This window comes from Anoplophora glabripennis, unplaced genomic scaffold, assembly GCF_000390285.2.
Source record: "Anoplophora glabripennis isolate ALB-LARVAE unplaced genomic scaffold, Agla_2.0 scaffold113, whole genome shotgun sequence".
Taxonomy (NCBI): domain Eukaryota; kingdom Metazoa; phylum Arthropoda; class Insecta; order Coleoptera; family Cerambycidae; genus Anoplophora; species Anoplophora glabripennis.
In genome coordinates, this window is record NW_019416240.1 from 900,992 (window position 1) to 918,294 (window position 17,303).

The 17,303-nt window shown below is 30.4% G+C and overlaps 1 non-coding gene across 1 annotated transcript; it reads right to left on the minus strand.

Moving 5' to 3' along the window:
- Positions 1-16,910: 16,910 nt before the first annotated feature.
- Positions 16,911-16,990, minus strand: Trnar-ucu. Its single transcript is given in 2 exon segments — positions 16,911-16,946; positions 16,953-16,990. It is a non-coding gene; the product is annotated as a tRNA-Arg (tRNA).
- Between the last annotated feature and the right edge of the window lie 313 nt (positions 16,991-17,303).

Sequence of the window (17,303 nt, forward strand, 5' to 3'; positions counted from 1 at the left end):
ACTTGTGGCAATGCTCCGTAACGTAACAACTAGGGTTTCTGATTTCTCGGCCAATTTTTTTTCTCGGGTCTCGAGAATTCTCGACTAGGAATTCCCGGGAATTCTCGAATTCTCGAGAAATTTCTAAAACTTAAAAAGTTATAAGTATTTTTATTAATTACTTATGTTTCTACTTCTACTAACAAAACTAAATTAAACTTTGAGTTTCTTCTTAAAAACCTTTAACTTGTTTTTTTATTAAAACACTTTCAATATACTTATGTTTATTTCAATGTTTTTGAATAATGATTAATCATGCAGTCTTTTAATTAAATAAATAGTAAATAAGAAATTTAACCGAAGAATTCTTAAAAAAAATAAGCTTTAATTTAAGGATACAGAAGCGTTCTTCCTATTAATTTATCACTTCAACATTAGGTATCTGCTTATAATAAAATTTCTACACAGACTTATAACTGGGTACAGGGTGATTCACTATATTTTGATCCCCCCTTTAACTTTTTTGTTTTAAGAGTGATAAAAAAATGTGAAATACAAAAGTTGCACGATTTTTTATGAAATTTTCGAATATGATAGTAAAAAAACAAATGAAGTTCAAACAAAATGGCCGCGGATGTTAACTTTGTTCATTTAAATGGAACACCCTGTATATTTTTACACATTTGGATAGAACGTTCCCTGTCGACCACAGTCATATATGGGTCCATCTCTAACAATAAGCGAGATAATATTAAAAATCGAAAAGAACGTTTTTTTATTAAGAAAATAAATTATTTTGTAATTGTTGGACGTTTTTCGGGCATTTCTGCCTTTTTTTCCAGGATTTAGATTTATTTGCAATATATTTTGACATTTCGAACATTGATATACTTAGTCAAAAATGGGTATAAGTATTTTAAATAAATCGCACTAATTAGTCCGTGAGGGGCTTATTTACTCATGGACAATGTTATATGGTAGGCCGTGACAGTGACAGGCAATATTATGACAACATTGTTATTGTTTGACAGTTTGTATTATTATTTATTTAAAATGGGTTCCACAGAAGTAGAAAATTGAAATATTATAGGAATTAAGATAAGAGTAGTTAAGATATTCTCCATAGTTTATTTTAATTCCTAATAATATTTCAATTTTCTACTTCTGTGTAACCCATTTTAATTAAATACTAATACAAATTGTCAAACAATAACAATGTTATCATGACATTACTACCTGTCACTGTCACGACCTACCATATATAAGATTGTCCATGAGTAATTGGCCTGACACGGTCTAATTAGTGAGATTTACTTAAAATACCTATACGCATTTTGGACTATGTCAATGTCCGATATGTCAAAATATATTACAACTAAATCTAAATCCTTACGTAATTGGAAAAAAGGCAGAAATGCCTGAAAGAGGTCTAACAATTACAAGATGTCTTATTTTCTTAATAAAAAAACACCATTTCGTTTTTTAATATTATCTCGCAGAGATGGACCCAACAAACCCTATATAACTATGCTCGACAAGGAACGTTATATCCAAATGTATAAAAATATACAGGGTGTTCCATTTAAATGAACAAAGTTCATCCGCGGCCATTTTGTTTGAACTTCATTTGTTTTTCTACTATCATTTTCGAAAACTTCATAAAAAATCGTGCAACTTTCGTATTTCACATTTTTTATAACTCTTAAAACAAAAAAGTTAAAAGGCGGTCAAAATATAGTGAATCACCCTGTACGTTAAAAAAAAAGAATCATCAAAGTAAACTAAAGCCTTAAAAATTTAAAATAAATAAATCATGAGCTGGTAGAGAAACCACTTTAACCGCTCAGTTATTTGTCGAGAAACGAATTGAACGCATGAACGAAACGAACTTGCGATGCGCGTGATTTTTAAATTTCTCGAATTTTCGATTTCTCGACACTTTTTTCTCGTCTCGAGTAAGGTCAGATTTCCCGGGAATTCTCGCTTCGAGAAGTCTCGACCAGAAACCCTAGTAACAACGAATATGTCACGGTTCGCTGTACACAAGTACCTATGTGTGGTTTTGGTCGTATCATTTATTCCGTAACGTAACAAAATAAGGTTACGAGACGGCACAGGAACATAAACTCGCAGTATGAACCTGACTGCAATAATGGATTCGTCACTGCAATTGCAGTTAGCAGCACCGTCATATATTTTTATTCATCATACAATTTTGAAGAATAAGAAACGGAAATCTCTGGAAATCTTTTCTTTACACCACTTCATGAGACAAACACAGAAAACACACTATTCCTAGTCACTGTAGAAAACAAACTGACCCCAGACCATATACAAAAGACTGATGAAACAAAAAATAAGACAAAATCACATGCGCAACAGGCAACGTTACTGCCAAAAGGGTAACCCCGTCTCAACATGTGGCAGAAAGTACTGTTGCATCCCTTTGATGCGACGACTAAAAACCGACAACTGATGGTTCGTCCCGGATTAGTTACGCGTGTTAAATTTGTTACACGTACCATGCAACAATTTTCCGTCTCCACTAGCTGTAACGTAACATGTTCGGTGTTACGTTACGGGGCATTTGACACAAATGGATACCCGCCTTTTTAGAGGTCGTCATGTTTCTTTTTCTGTTTATCTTCGGAATTATAGCACCTCCAAATTGAAATATTTAAAAAATATATCAAATTTAGTATATACTTTCAAATAAATTTTGTAATTCTGTCCGATTTTAATAAAATTTAGTTTGCTGGTGCAATTGTCGTTTTATACTCTTAGAAAAGAAAGATAGCTTCAGTAGGAAAATAATGGCGCGCGTACAAATTGATGTCAAAATTTGACAAAGAATTTGATTACTTGACACTGAAAAAACGATTTATTTGGACTAAATAAATATCGTTTGCCATGAACTAATCCCAGTTTTGGATATTGCCTAGCATATATAACGTGAAAAGTAACTAATAATAAGTTCATAGTTTGGTAATAAACCTTATTTGAATGTTAATTTATTTTTACTGTAATATTATATTTCGCCTCTTTATTATATTATTAATGTACATATTTTAAGATGTAGATGACATAAAATTATTAGAAATATATCTTAGCTTAATGTGAACTAACAGTTTTTCAATGAAAATAGATTATTTTATTATTAATAAATCAATAGTTTATAAAAAGTGAATTGTTTTTTACACTAATATTGGACGTATTTCTTTCTTGATTAGTCTCAAAATTATGTACTTTCTCAAATTTAATTAAACTGATAATTAGATAACTTATCTAACTATAAGTTTATAATTAAATTTGGTACATAGTATTGAGGTCTACTAATTGAGCAGCACATACGAGTATATACGATACTTTTATTCGAATATTTTGCTAAAAATTAATTTTAAAACTTATCGTTCAAAACTGCTTGTCGTAGTTGTTGACAGTTTTATGATTAAAAATAATTTTCGGATTTTTAAATTGGGTTTTATTATAAATTGATGAAACTACAACAGCAACACTATGTCCGTATCCAAAACTGAGTTTATGACGATTAGAACTTGTTGGGCCCTAACTTCCACAGTTTCTGCATCCATTTTAATTAGGAGCAATCGAACACAGCACTTTGTAACTATATGCACATGTTATATTATGCATATGATCTAAGAACAACAAGAAACACTACCTTTTGATATAGTCCATACTAGCCTACTGAACTACACAATACACTACAGGCACCTTGCATACATAGCCGCCATGATGGCAAAGATACGACTGCCAGGGGAGAGCACAACTTGGTCACGTGATTGGAGTAATTTTTAAATAATATTTTTTAATATTGAACTGATAATAGTTTTAAATTATATAAAAAATTAACTTTTATAACCAGCTGGTTGACATTTAAGAAATTATATATTTGGAATAATTTTCCTTTAAAGTTTAATTCTAACGTTTGATAGGCCAATATAAAATAATATTTATTAAATAAAAACGAATATAAATTTGTATTAAAAAATTATTCTTTTAATTCGCCTAACAAATATTCTAAAACCATAAATGGTTATATTAATTCTAATTTGTTAATTATAGACAAACCTGTTGTAAACTGTTTCTTTTTTTAATTCAAACAAATCAAATGATTTGTATTTAATGTAACTGGTTTATCTTAATGTAACTAACTGTCTGCATTCAAAACAACCGATTGCTTTAATAGAAAGTAATTGTTTTTTCAGTGTAGTTTAAGACCTAATTAAACATTTTCATCAGTCAAAATATGAGAAAAAACTTTAGGGATCATTACCATTTACATAAAAATTCAAACCATTAATAAACATATTAAAAGTATGTTCTGGTTATTAAATATAAATTTATTTTAATTGCAATTGGAAATTGACGTTAAAATTTTGTATTTTATTATAAGTAACAGGGACCATAGCCCAAAAAATGTACGCCAATGATTTATTGGAATTGTACAGCCGCTACTGGTTGATGTTTTATATTCGATTTGAGCAGATTTACACCTTTAATTAAATTTAATCATTTTACATTAAAGGACTGCAAAGGTATTTTAGAAAACAGTTAGGTACCTTTTTTTACACTTTATCTCGAAAACAAAGGATATTCCTTCATGAGACTTTTTGACCTTATTTTGACCAACCGAATTCAAATTTAAAATTTGGTCAAGCAATCCTTCAACTTATTGTATAAACAAAGCATATAAATGATATGTAATATCACCTGGTGAGAGAGATTTGAAAGGGGTAAGACTAGGAAGGAAGATGTTGGAAATTAAAAGCAGTTTTTCAGTTCATTGTAATTATGAATATATGAATAGAATGTAACACAGGATTATCTAACTTAATTATTCTTTGTCCTGAAAATTATGTGTACGTTTTTATATTTAAATAATTAATATACGGAACCGAATTTGTTCACTCTCATAACTTTTAAAACAGATTGTTCAGAGTTTACAGTTGAAAAGATATTTTTTACAAGGAAATAAGTGTGCTATTTATACCTGAATAGTGTACATTGTGGATATAAATAGTAATTTAAAAATTCTTTAGTAATCTGCGATATACTAGTTATAGAATCAAAAGCAATTGATGCCAATATAATTTAAATCACTGAAAGTGTTTTTTATGGTATTATGTTTATTATCGAAACTTATGGAAAAGTATCTTAATATTATTGTATTTGTTGATAATTGGTGCAAATATCAACGAAAATATGTTTTTAAAACATACAGGCTGTCCTACTTTTTGTTTAAAGCAAAATATTTTCATAAAAAAATAATGTTTGAAGATTTTTTTGTTTTGCGACACTAGTTTTTCAAAATAATATTAATAGGTTAACACACAGAAAAATTAAATCTGAATGAGATTGATATACAAAAATAATAACCAAAGAAAAACATAAAATATACGCAAACAAAAAATTTTGAAATAAATAATAATTTTTAACTAAGGGTTTAGTTTATTTAAGAAAGTGATTATGCTTATCTTTGGAATTTACTTCGAAAACCATTGCTAATCTTTAAAGCTTTCTGATATTTTTTTCTTTTTAATTTATTCAATGTTAAACTATGTTTACATATTTTTTTTTTAATTTTCAATTCTTTGTTATTATTTTTCTATCAGAAATTCGTCCAGATTTGGAAAAACTGTTAAACAAATATGAAATGCAGAATTACTTACTAACATGGTTTTGTAAGTACTTTATTTGATTTTGCATGTCATTGTCAATTTTGTGTGCAAAAGACCTTTATTTTTTTTTCTTCAATCTATATATCCAATGTATGTATCCATAGAGTTCTCTAGAATTCCTTAGAAGGTAAGTTTTATAGGGCAGGTAGGTGTTAATTAGAAATTCCCTAGAATTCCCTAGTAGATAGCTACTACGCCAATCCGTAATAGGGAGGCAAAAATACGAAATTTAAGTGAACTGTAGTTTAAAAGCTAAAATATAATTGCCTGTCTGTTTAAAGAACACAAATGTACTAAGTTACTAAATTATATTAAAAACTTATTATGATTTGAAATTCTCTATTTTACCCAAAATCCCCAGATATGTTCTACATATTAAATTCTTTATTTCCGTAATTTCAGAAATTTTGAGTTGATACTTTTTTCCACAACTAGGGAAACATCCTCAAATCTTTCATCACTGGTTCAGCTTAAAAAATAAGGCAATATACTTAGCTCAAAATCGACAAGAATGAACTAATTTTATAGTCTTATATAATAGTTCTTTGATACTAATTATCTGGGAATGTTAAAGAAATTTATTTCATAGACAGGTTAGTAATTAATAGTTATCTAAAAAATTAAAAATTATGCTGATTATTTTTCACATAGGCTTCTTTTTAAATTACTCCATCAATATTTATAGGATTACATTATATAGGTACAACATTAAAATGTATAGAAAATATATAATTTTAACACAGTTAGTAATCCCTTAAAAATATTTTAAAAATTTCATTTTTTCTAAATGTTTTATATTTTTAATAAGATTTAATGACCGGAATTAAAAAAATACTGTTTCGTACTACATCATCATTATTACGAGTTTCTTTTATTTATTTATATACCTATGCGTTTGCTTCGTATAGCAGCAGATAAATAACTAATCTAATGCAAGTTATAATTTTTTTATTAAATTCTCACCTTTTATTTCTCTTCTGATAGTTCCGATAAATCTGTATATTTCTCTACAAAATAACAGTTATTATTAAACTTGATATTTGCTTTTGTATTAAATATATTAATTATACATAATACGGATTAATATTAAGTGTTGTGGTTTAGAACAGAAATTTTTGTAGAAATTTCTATTAGTGCTGTAGATATACTCAGAATGAAATTATATGTCAATATTTTGTGGAAAGGAAATTGAATAAAACGTGTTCAACACTAAACAATATTTCTAGTTTCGAGTAGCCCTTTCTAGTTTTGTCAATAATCCACAGAGATCCACACTGATGGAAATGTGCCGCTCTCTAGAAATGTTTTATATTCCGTTCACTTTGTATTTTCTATGGCCAACGCAGTTCGTTGTCACAGACTGTAAAGATTTGCGGAAGAAATATTTTTGATAACAGAAATTAATTTCGCGTAGATGAAAATTACTTTTAAATACATTTACAACTTTTATGCATGACGTCTGTCTAAGACAAATGCTTTCCTGCGTGGCGTCCTTTTTATGGATTGTATGGCGACCTTTATTTTCCACGTAATTCTAAAACGGGATGTACCTGGAACGACAACAATTTGGAGGCAATAATTGCAAGTATTGCCCAACGCCCGTTTTAGAACAACTTCCATTAAAATGTAAAAGCGAAAACCGTACGCATCACAGTTGGCAAAGATGTGTGTCTAAATCTGGGTCAGATACTTGACAACTCGTAAAATAATCGATCTCGTTTCATATCGCAATTCATCTTCACTTTTCAGCATTCTAGATCAGAAAGTTGAATTTGCCGTGCCTCATATGTCGTTGTTAATTTAATGGAGTAATCCATTAAATTGCGAAATACGAAAGAAATGTCTAGTCAGTCATATTTTTGAGTTTAATAATGAAAATAACATATTGTGTCATTAAGCTGGATAGATGTTAGCTAAATAATTTTGTGAAAGTAATAGTGGCTGTTCATTTATCATCGTACCGCAAGACTTTGCAAATAAAAAATCATCATTGTTACACATTAACAGGAAATTAAACCCCAGAAATGGGTTAAATTTCAAAATTTTTTAAAATTCGCAAACTCCCCTTTTTAAATTTGTGGTTTTCAATGAGGCAAAACCAGTAAATCATTTCATTAGTTAACTGCTGCTCTTTTTCTTATTCAAAAGAAAATTGCATTATCTACTGGATGAGGCAGATCCACCTCTAAATTGCTCAATAAAAAGAATTGGCTGTCGATCGGAAGAGTTTCTGTCGCAACATCAAGCAATTCACGATCCAGGTATCGTGGCATCCAAACAATGAAACTAGGTATTCATTTGTTTCGCAGTCGCTGAAATTGGCTCGTCCACGGTAAACATTGTGTTTACTCGCATCGTTGGGGCTAGTTAAATGGACGGAAAATTGTTGTTAATTTCATTGAATCCTACATGGGATGAGGCAACAATTATCTTTCGGAAATATTTTGGTAACGTTAATAGACATTTATTTTAGTAGAAAAATTAATCCGAGACAAATAAAACGATTTTAGTACCGCCGGTTAAATTTAGGACTACTGATTGAATTCTAGTGCAGTAAAGAAAAAATCGCCGATTTAGATCATACATTTTGAGCCAATGCAGTTATATGTACATTAATAAAAAATTGTCTAATTTGATATGAATAATACCTTTGTTAATGAAAATAAAAGAATTCCCTTTTGACAATATACAGGGTGATTCATTAATAATGGGACTGAGCTTAAGGGCAAGGACCTCAAAAATAGAGCGATTAAGCCAAATATGCCTTATCCGAATGTTGCTCCTTTTCGATCTTGAGCATCTTTGAACGGATTGTCTTGAACGTTTATACACCTATGTTTTCTGAGGTGGTAATTACGGAAATGGCAACTATTTTGCAATCACATCTAGGATGCGCTAGTTGTAGTGTTCCGTCGGAGTAAACATATGTCAAACTTTTTTGTCCTTCAAAAATCTGAATTTCCAATAAGAAATTATTAAACTACGTTCAATTCTAAATAAAAAAGATATACCTGTTAAAAATCGATAAACTTAACCGTTTTCGAAATAAAAACGATTTACTATTTCATTACAAAATTATTTGTTTGAACGTACGCCTTTAAATTACGAGTAGATGACTTAAATGAAGTAGGCTGCGGTCAATGAAATGTCATATATTGTTTATGTCAATTCTAAGCAACTTATAAATACTAGACAGTATAGTTCTTCTTCGTTTGTGATTTTTTTCATTAAAATGCCGCGTCATAATGATTATTTGTTTGTTGAAATGAGAAACATGGTATGTGTGTACGCCCAAGAAAATTATTGTGGTCGTCATGCAGCAGGGAGGGACTTGGAGTTATATCCAAATAACAGACAACCTAACCACAAGCTTTTTAAGACGTTGTACGACAGATTAGGAAAAACGGGATCATTTCGCCCTAAACGAGACGTTGTAAGGCCTAAAGTATTAGCGGCGGAGCAAGAAGAGGATGTTTTAGTGCGAATTGCCGAAAACACGCAAACAAGCACACGCCGAATTTCATCAGCTACTGGTGTAAGTCAGCCTTCCATCTTCAGAATACTCCACAAAGAAAAATTGTATCCTTACCATTTTCGTCCGGTTCAACAGTTGATGCCACAAGATCCTCCTGGTAGAGGAGGATCGCACAGTTTCTTCGTCGGCAACAAAATGCTGGCCCTACATTTCATAATAAAGTATTGTTTACGGACGAAGCTACATTTACCCGGCGCAGTGTATTTAATTGGAGAAATAGCCATTCCTGGGAACTGGAAAATCCTCACTTACCACGAGAACAACATTTTCAGCATGAATTCTCAATAAATATTTGGTGTGGAAAACTTTCCGATAACATTTTGGGACCATTTGTGTTACCCCGTCCACTTAATAGGGAAAATTATTTAAATTGTTTAACAAATGACTTGCCACTCGTTCTTGAAAATATCCCCTTAAATTTACGGCAAACCTTTTGGTTTATGCATGATGGTGCTCCCGCACATTACTCCCGACCAGTAAGAGAATATCTTGATATAAGTTTTCGAAACCGTTGGATTGGTCGCGACAGCGAAGTGCCTTGGCCTACGCGTAGCCCTGTTTTAAATCCCCTAGATTTTTATTTCTGGGGTAACGTTAAATCTTTAGTTTATAAAGATGTTATACATACTCGAGAAGAGCTGTGGGCAAAAATATAAGAAACATTATCAGATACCAACAAAGAAGTCTACTCAGTGTCAGACAAAATTTTAACGAGATAATAAAAAAATGTATTGAAAACAATGGTCGCCACTTTGAGAATCTTTTGTAATTAGACTTGAGCATAATAAAATTTTCAGTTGTTACTGTGTTTGTCGTAATTCGTAATTAAGTCATCTTATTTAAAGGCATACGTTCAAACAAATAATTTTGTAAAGAAATAGTAAATTGTTCTTATTTCGAAAACGGTTGAGTTTATCGATTTTTAACAGGTATACCTATTTTATTTAGAATTGAACGTAGTTTAATAATTTCTTATTGGAAATTCAGATTTTTTAAGGACAAAAAAGTTTGACATGTTTACTCCGACGGAACACTACAACTAGCGCATCCTAGATGTGATTCCAAATAGTTACCATTTCCGTAATTACCACCTCAGAAAACATAGGTGTACAAACTTTCAAGACAATCCGTTCAAAGATGCTCAAGATATTTAAAAAAATCGAAAATACTTTTTCAACTTTAACACCCTGTAGATCGAAAAGAAGCAACATTCGGATAAGGCATAATTGGCTTAATCGCTCTATTTTGAGGTCAGCAACAAGCCCTTAAGCTCTGTCTCATTATTAATGAATCACCCTGTATTTTAAAAGAAAAGAAAATATACTTTTTTAATGTTCTCATACGTACATAACAAATTTTGAGACATTATCCTTGTATAATTCAACACACCCCTGCTTGGCATACGGAAATAATAGTATATTCTTCTCAATGACATCCTATTTAGCCAGTACTACACTCTATTCTGTGTAATTCGAACATAGATGTTATGATATATGAAATGGTTTCATATAGAATAAAAAATAAACTCTTTTAGGAATCGGTACAATGATTTAAGGATAATGTGAAAACTGTATGACTGATTGTATTGTTTTTTTCTTTGAGTGTAGCGGGTTTATAGCCAGCAGTTGAATGCCTAGATCGATTCCGTTTAATTCTTGACTCACGTCACATCGCGTCGCCACAATAAAAACCAAAAATAATATTCTATGGTAAATATGTATAAATAATACAAAAACACATACCTGATTAAATGAAATCATTAAATAACGTAATCATCCAAATAAGTGTCTTGTATTTTTGTAGTTGCCCTTCACGTTTGAAGAAGACGATGCAAAAAACAACTAATAAAGGGTGATTCAGAACTTATCCAAAAAAACTGGATGTACAGTGATTTAAAAATACACTTCTGCACGGCACTGGAAACTGGTCCACTGTAAAACCTGACTTCGCACAATGCGACCGGCATGGCGGTGTGATAAAAACGAACAAAAACTTTCGCAAGGAAAGAAATATGTAAATAGAATTTTATCGCACCTATTTTATATCGGCAAATTAAACTGCTTTTGCCTTTATTAATTAATAAAATTAACTTGTGTGATAATAAAATCATTTGACATACCCGATGTTACAACAATTGTTCAAAATGTTATCCACCAATGTGTAAACACATTTAGGTCCGTTATACTCAGTTTCTACGAACTAACATAAATGTTGTCTTATTTCACCATAACACAAATGCCTCAACCTAAAATTAAAACGATATCCATCAACTCCGAGTACACGCAAACCATTTTTGACACTAACTACCCATTTTTGACACTAACTACTAAAAACCTATTGTAAACACCACAGATAACAGGTAAATATCGCAACGACGATTGCAAAATCCGAACTCAGTATTCGGTGTCGCTGAGGCCACGTGGCGAATGAGGCTAGAGACTACAGTTGTCCAGCTATGTAGTGGTTGAATGTACTATAACTATAATATAATATTTTTTTCTCGGAAACTATAAGGATTTTAAAAAAAATTTTTTTACGATATTGATTCCATTTCTCATGCTGCATCTATTCCCAAATTTTTTTGGATAAGTTGTGAATCACCCTGTATAAAGAGATCTTTTTGTTTCCACATTTAACTTAGGTAGCTCTTTCCATTAATAAAAAATGAATACATATTAATGGTATTACAAAATTATACAGGGTGTCCCTAAAAGATCTTTACAACGCTTCACCAGATACAATGCAGTTCAAAATAAATCGATCTAGCTAAACATACGTTAGTTCAAAGTTGCTCCGTTTAGGCGGTATACGGTCCTGAAGTTGCAATTTTGAAATAGTTTTTTTTTTATAAACTGAAAACGCCTTATGCGATTTTGCTAAAATTTGATAAGTTCACACCAATAAACTCCATATCAAAATTATGAGTAATATCAAGTTATCGGGGTAGAACTTGTAATTAATTTTTGTGTCAAAATTGCTGCCAAGGATTAAAATTACAAATTTCGAATAAACCAGTAATCGAGTCTTATCAAGAGTACCTTCCTTGCAGTAATAATTTATTTAATCTAAATTTTATACTTAAAGTTTTTTTCTTCCATTGGCGTAGAATTATGGTTATTGCATAATAGTGGTAATTGTTATTAATTGACTTAAAAGTTTATGTGCCAGAGCAAGTACGCATCCAATATCTTCTAAAATGGTTTAATTGCTACCGATTTCAAGGACGCTGCGATGTAATAGTGACCATCAACTTTAATACAGTTATTAATCATTACTCATTATAACCGATATAACATGACGAGTAAATTGTGATTTACAACTAATTGAGGCTGAGTTGAATATAAAAAGTGATTTTCTCATACTCATAATTCTTTACTTATAGTTCAAAATGTTTAGTAATCTTTACCTTTATTGATTCAAATAGCTATTATAACTCCTTTCTAAATGACTCCTTCCTTCGTTAACACTTATTTGTATACAGGCTGATTCAAAATTCAGTACAAAGAATTTATGGACGTATTTTTGAGATCAAAATAAGACTTTTTTTTCATATAGACATGGGTCCACAAATGCTTAGTTTTCGATATACAGGATGTTAAAGTTTTTAATTTTTTTTAGATTTTTTATGAATAATTTCCAAACATATTTAAATATAGGCATAAAACTTGGAGTACGGTTTTTTTTAGGCTGCTAAATTTAATTATGTCATTGCTTCTGACGCTACTTGTAGAGGGCGCCACCTATAAGGGTCCGTTTGAATTAAATTGGCTTTAACTTTTTTGCTACCTTGTACATTGACGTTTCGTATTAGTGAGTTTATTTTACTTTTTTATTTTTTTGTATTCTCACCACTAGAAGCCCCTTGGTGGTCTCTTGGGTATATCGAAAAATTAGGAAAAATTAAATCTAGGTATTACTGGGATAACCTACAAAAAGATGTATAGAAGTTCATTAAGGGTTGTTCAGACTGTCAAACAACAAAATAAGAAGCCAATTGACCTGCTCTAACCAATACCAGTGGGAACACCATTTGAACGAGTGGTGATAGATATTCTGGGCCCATTTCGAAAAAGTCGAAATGGAAAAACTGTAATCGTTGTTGCCACTGACTACGCCACACGTTTATTCCCCCATAAATTTTAAGCAAAATTAGTTTACTTGGCCGAAATCTCTCAGAACAACCGTGTCTGAGCTGATGAAGAATTAATTGCACACCACATTTTCGATTAAATTATTTTTAATGTTCAATCAATTTGGGTATTTTTTTTCTTTTGTATTAATCTGCTTTCTGCATGTATCGTTCTTAAGAGTCTTAGATTGTAACAAGTTTGACAGAAAACCTCTAAAAATAGTTGTCAAACTAAGCAGTCATAGCCTACTGTTTTTTTTTTTCAATCTATTTTTACAAACTACCATTTAGTTAACACTGATTTTCTCGAAAACGGTTAGTTGTAGCAAAAAAATTTAAAGAGCTAAAATTCAAGATCATTGCATTACTGATTAGATTAGATGGTGAAAATAAATTTTAAAATTTTTCCCTCTAAATAGTTAATAAAATTTGAAAATATGTATGAACTTGTTTGAATTATCGTAATACCTGTAAAATAGAATAAAAAATACAATAGCTTATAATAGAATTTGTTTTTTAAAAACGCAAAAATTAAATTAAGCAATGAACAGAAGAAATGAAAAATAATTTTTTAATGTGTTGAAAATGACTAGGTGCAAAATTTATGTGAAATATTTTTTGTACTAGTGATATTTTTAACACAGTTAGACAGGTCAGTAGGGACGGGTTGATTTATGAATGAAATCCGCTAACCAAATTATTTCACCTTGTGTGATAGATTCTATCTTCACTCTATTGTTTCAGCCGACATTTGTATGAGAAACCAGTGACCATCAAAATATTGCAATAGTAGGTAAGGTATTCAAAATGTGAATTCAGTTTGGTCATTTAATTATATAAGCAAAAAAATAAGTTGTAATTTTTTGAAACACTAAATATTGTGATTAACGTTTATGATTTACAATGTTTACTATATTATTGGACATTATTTGCAATAGTTAGCGATATGAAGTGGTTACGGTAACACCACAAACAATGAGCAACTATCTACTACAGATGTAAATAAGTATGAATGAATTCTGAAATTGGCTTAGCCCGAAAGTATAGCTATGCCTACTGCATACTGTGATTATCAAATTTATGGAAGAATCTGTTTTAAATGGAACACCTTGTACAAAACATAAGACTTTTACAAAAAATTAAAACTTTGTGTCAATTACTAGGAATTATTACTTTTATTTTTACCTGCCCAATTCTAATAGGTATATTTATTATCCAAATCACTAAATTATTTTTTAATTTATAGAATTGGTATAATTTGGTTATAGTACATACAGGGTGTCTCAGATTTTGATCGGGAAAATTTAATAGGCAATATTATCCGCACAATCAAAAAAGAAAACTTCATATGAACTTGTGTTTTTTAAAGTTTCGATTTCTAAATGCAGGATATTAAAATTAATACAAAACACTTTTTTCAAATACTACTTGGTCGACTTTGAACAAACTTTGCAAGCTTTTAGTAATAAGTAAAGGGTTTAATTTGATGTAATTATATTTAATTTAATTGAGCGAGAATTGAGTACATGCTAACTATAATATTTTAAAGAAAAATTCCTCCACTCCAGAACTCCACTGCTTTTTATAGTTTGATATTATTTTTAGATTGAGTAAGTAAAAAAATATTTTTTTTGTCTTTATTAATGAAGTTCAATTTATTTTCCCATTGGCGGGCGGATAAATGAATTTTATTTTCTCAAAAAGTTAGAAAGATCTGTAAAAAATTCAAGAGACAAATTTATTGTATTTTTAATTATCAATCTAAAAATAATATCAAACGTATATTTCTCTTTAAATTATAAAGTTAGAATGCTCAAGCGCCGCCCCTGGAATAATTAGATCAAATCTAATTTCATAAAATTAAGCCTCTTATTTATTACTTGACAAAAAAAAAATAATAATAATTTAATATTCTGTGTCGTGAAAACGAAGTTTTAAAACATAAGTTCATAAGAAGTTTTATTTTTATTTTTAGAAGTGAGGAGCCTACTAAATGTTTCCCATTAAAACTTGAGAGACTGTATATTTTAGTTATGTTACCTATTCACATATACAGTGCTTTCGAAAAGTGACGAATAAATTCATTATTTTTTAAATTGAGAAGTTTTCGAAAAAATCCCCTGGCACGTCGATTTTGTTTTTAAAAAAGGCACTTTTTGACATACGCCCCATATTTGTGATTTCATCGTTGTTCGAGATATGACGTCATCGACAATTTTTTTAAATAGCAACCCCCAATTTTGACCATGCCATTTGAAAGAGCGTGTCATTCTACATACGCATCATGAAAAATTATGGTGTTACATAACAAAAATGTCAAGAAAATAATGTTTGAAGATTTTAAAATTTAATTTTCACAGTACTGAAAATGATAATGATTATGTAAACATCGACTAAATTAAATGTTCAAATTGTGCATCATTGGCTGCCTGACAGTAGCCAAGACGATTAATAAATTCTTTTTGGACATTATCAATAACTTCAGGAGGTATACGATGTATCTCGTGACGAATTCTTGCTTTCAAGTCTTCTAAATTAACCGGTCTAGTAACGTATAGTTTGCTTTCTAAGTATCCCCACAAGAAATAATCTAGGGGTGTCAAATCAGGCGATCTGGCTGGCCACTCAATCGGCCCCCTTCTCAATATCCAACAATTTAGAAGATTTAAAAGTAAGAATTTGTCACGAGATACATCGTATACCTCCTAAAGTTATTGATAATGTCCAAAAAGAATTTATTAATCGTCTTGGCTACTGTCAGGCAGCCAACGGTGCACAATTTGATTTAGTCGATTTTTACATAATCATTATCATTTTCAGTATTGTGAAAATTAAATAATAAAATCTTCAAACATTATTTTCTTGAAATTTTTGTTATGTAACACCATAATTTTTCATGATGCGTATGTAGAATGACAAGCTCTTTCAAATGGCATGGTCAAAATTGCTATTTAAAAAAATTGTCGATGACGTCGTATCTCGAACAACTATGACGTCACAAATGTGGGTCGTATATCAAAAAGTGTCTTTTTTAAAAACAAAATCGACGTGCCAGGGGATTTTTTCGAAAACTTCTCAATTTAAAAAATAATGAATTTATTCGTTACTTTTCGAAAGCACTGTATTTTTGTTGTTTCTAAAAAATAATGAAAAAGGGCTCATGCAGGAGTCGATCCTACGACCACCACATTATTCGGTCAGTGCGATGCTCTAACCAACCGAGCTAATGAGCCTATACCTTATCACAAATGCAATTTTTATCTTATGTGATGAAAATCGATATTATAAAGGTTGTCTACTTGTCTGCCTTACTCGATAAAGCCTATCGTTTGTGATAGTATTTTCATTTTAGAAATAATAATAATATTAATAATAAAAATAAATAAATCGGTTCCATTACCGTCTTTCATAATTATAAATAAATCATTTTGTTAGATGCATTTTATTAACTAGAGAAAATTATTATATTTTTAATATCTCTTATTACACATACACTATATTATTTTTACTTTTTTTTCTTTTAGTTTCTTAAAATATATTTTGTGTGAACAAAAAAAAATTATATAAAGGGCTCATGTAGGGATCGAACCTACGACCTCCGCTGTTTCAGTAGAAGCGCGGCGCTCTGACCAACTGAGCTAACGAGCCTTGAAACAGCTTTATCTATTTTTTTATATAAAGTGGAAAAAGTTTCATAACCTTGAGCGGTGTCGAGAGAAATGTACTAAGTATGACAAATTCCACTCTACGATAATAATAATGTCCATTGGTCTAGATTTACAGCTACTAAAAGGACGTAAACTTTTCATAAGTCTAGATTGCTGCAATGTTTATGAGGTCTAATAGAAATTCACAAAACACAACTGTCAAGTGCCTTATGGTAGACTATTCCGTAATGCCTTTATTTTCCCTTATTTACATGGAACGTGAAAATTTTAAAACATTGTGCAAGTCTCCGGAA